We start from the raw sequence: 3,265 nt of genomic DNA on the forward strand, positions 1-3,265 counted from the left end.
AGAGACACTGCCCCCCCCCCAGTCAGCGGGAAACAGGCATGACTCTTCCCACTGGTTTCTCAAACTGTGGCCGAGGTACCATTGGAGTCCTTGTGGGTTTTCCATGGGGGTCTGCAAGAGAAAGAGTGAAGGTTAAATTTCATAAATATTTCACTGGAGAATATTATAGTGATGTTATTGTAGGTTGATTAAAGGCCTCTGTGGCGACAGAGATGAATCCTCACCAGCAGGCGGTGCCATTGTTTCTTTGCGTTCATTTCAATCACATTACTGTACAAATCAAAACATGGAAATATCTGGGACATGAAGCCCCCACCTTCACAGATATAAAGCTATATATGTTATTGAGAAGAGATATTTTATGACCACACACACCCATAGACCTCACCTAGTAAATCATGGACGGTTTGCTTGGAAAGTCCAGTTATTTTTTTAATCTTTAATAGGTTGGCAAAATATGATATCACAAAACAACTAGATGCTTTATTTTTTTCTGGTTGATGGACTTAACTTTACTTTGACTGAGGTGATATTCAAGCATAATTCACAGCCATTTAAAATATGCGTTGGTGTTAAAGGGCTAAATAGGCCCATGACTGGTCAATGGCAGAAATCATTCAAATGGAGTATTATCATGATTACATGCAGTTAAATAAAAGTATATGTATGTATAAGTAAATATATGTTTGTTAGTCAAGGTCAATTGAGACAAACTGCTCATTGCTTACATTAGTTAACACTTTCCTTTCTGATCTACTGAATGTGCTGTAAGAGTTAGTATATAAGACTCAAGTCTTGTGTCAGAAACTTCTTCCTCCATAACATTCACAACTATCAGCTGTTGAGTCGATTGCTCTGATAAAAGTAATACAGGATAAAGACTCACTGTATATTCTGACTGTAATTTGGGAACAAAGACCATGTTTTCTTCTCATCCATTTTCCTCTATTTATTTTCTTGCCTCCCTTTCTCTCCTTACGGCAAGTTGCTATGAGATGTTGCCCCACCTGAGTCGGACTCCCTGGGTTCCTGATCACGAAAGCTTTTGGTCTACATGGTAATAATAATAATAATAATAAACTTTATTTGTATAGCACCTTTCATACAAGAAATGTAACACAAAGTGCTTTACAACAAAGAAATGACATGCACCAAGTGCTTCACATGAAAAGAAAAAACATGCTTCAAGTGTTTTTTTAAGTCAGTTTTTGAGTCTGAAACCTCTTGCCACCACATCTTTCTGACATCAGTCAGGGTGTGTCTAAGAACTTCTGTAACTTTGCAAAACTGATGATCCAACAACAATGCCCAATTCATGCAGAGATTAACCAGTTGAGAAAAACATGCAGAGTAAGAATAGGCAGGCTTTCATTCACCCTTTTTACTTGAGAAGGTGACTGCCTGGTAGCTACAGCGCTTCAATGCCCTTACATACTATTCCAGATAATGTAGATTTTATGTTCTTTTCCAATGTTGTTGTGATACAAGATTTGCTTGGATTAAGATGGCTATCTTGTACAGGCAACCACAGTAATACCTGGACATATAGAGGTGATACGGGGGCCATTATTCTCACAGTATAACGCTAAGTTGATCAAATCGTTAAAGTGGCTAACACTACTGTATTTTCTGAAGGCCTGTTGTAAAACGTCTCGATCCTGCCTTTATACCCCCCCCCCCCCGACTCATATCTTCATGCCACTCTGCTCTTGCACACATTCGTCGGCCATCCGCTGTAATTTACGGTTCACTGTCACTGCCATTGGGCCTGTCGCCAATTTAATTACCATAGAAGCTAACTATTAACAGCTAGCAGCCAGTGTCAAGTCACACATCAAATCAGTGGTCAGGAGAGAGTGTATAAAGCTCCTGTTGGCAGTGACTCAAATTCAGTGATCTCTCCCAGAGCAGCCATTATAGATCACTGTGTAATTCTCAAGTAAGTAGTTAACTTAAATTGGATTGATTGTTTACCCGTGATGATTGTTATTTTAGATGACATGTAACTGGATTACATTAATCATATCACATAAAAAAGTTGATGCTGTCACCGTAGAAACACTTCAATGAAATTACAGTTCGATGTGGGAGATGATCATTATATTTCATTCCAAGATAGTGTCAAAGTTCCCACTTTATTTTCTGCTTTAATTATATTGAAATTTCATCCATTTAATCGCTTTCTTTTTTTGTTTATTCTCCTAATTACCTCACACAGATAAACTTTGGCTTATCTGAGATTTCAAATTAAAAGTCTGCCAATTGAAATGTGTGTTCAGACTTCAATTGAAAGTATTCAAAGCACACCACACAAACACATCTAATACACCCTTCCCAAAGTATGGATATGCTGCTATAACAGCCTCTTTAGTTCCCATCCAGTTATGTTGAGCGATCAGACCCGATTCCCATTCAGCACTCCAGTTCACCCCTAAGGGTGTCCCTTTCTGGACCCTGGCTTTGTACACAATTGGAACAAAGTGTGCTTTTACAACTAGCCTGTTTGGTTCAGATGAACTGCTGTGTGTTTGCCTGTTTAGTTGAGTTCATTTGGACTGTCACCAAATCTCTTGTGCTATTTAACACCAGGGAGTTAAATATACAGTTAGCAAAAGGACTGATCAATCACAATTTGTATTTGAATGATCCAGTACAGATTCTTAAAATCTTACAAGTTGATCTTTGCATCTGCACCAAATATCACATGGCTATACTTTTTTCAGTTAGTGCTGCATGATGTGGAAATTGTTGACTTTGTGGAAATTGAGTTGTCACAGTGTGCACAAAAAGGTTATATCAAGTTAAAAGGTAACCTAGATGATGGCTGCTATGAACAGTGTGTGGTTTGTGTCATTGCCAGGGAGCTAACACCAGCTAACAGCTGTCTGCAGATATCAGGCTGATGTCTGGTCAACACAAACAGTAAAGACAAATCAGTGAGCAGACAGTTTCTGCCCTGTCTGTGCTCAACGTGACAATTACCGTGGATGTCTGTACTTAGCTGTTCATGCTCAACTGTTTTGTTGAGCATGAACAATACAAATTAAATGAAAGATATTCTTCTTTAAGTCTCACTATCCCGACCTTCAATAACTTAAAAGTGATCTAATTCAGTTTTACAGCAAACTTCTCCCATATTCTCCAAGTGCAACAGCACAAGCACAAACACAACACAGCCGACATCTCTTAAATAAAATAATAAATAAATTAAATAAATAAATCAACTACGGCCGTTTTAGTCAAAAGAGCAATAAAATAAAAGTGT

Source organism: Seriola lalandi, unplaced genomic scaffold, assembly GCF_002814215.2.
Source record: "Seriola lalandi dorsalis isolate HSWRI2012SDOR001 ecotype SW California unplaced genomic scaffold, Sedor1 jcf7180002054979, whole genome shotgun sequence".
NCBI lineage: Eukaryota > Metazoa > Chordata > Actinopteri > Carangiformes > Carangidae > Seriola > Seriola lalandi.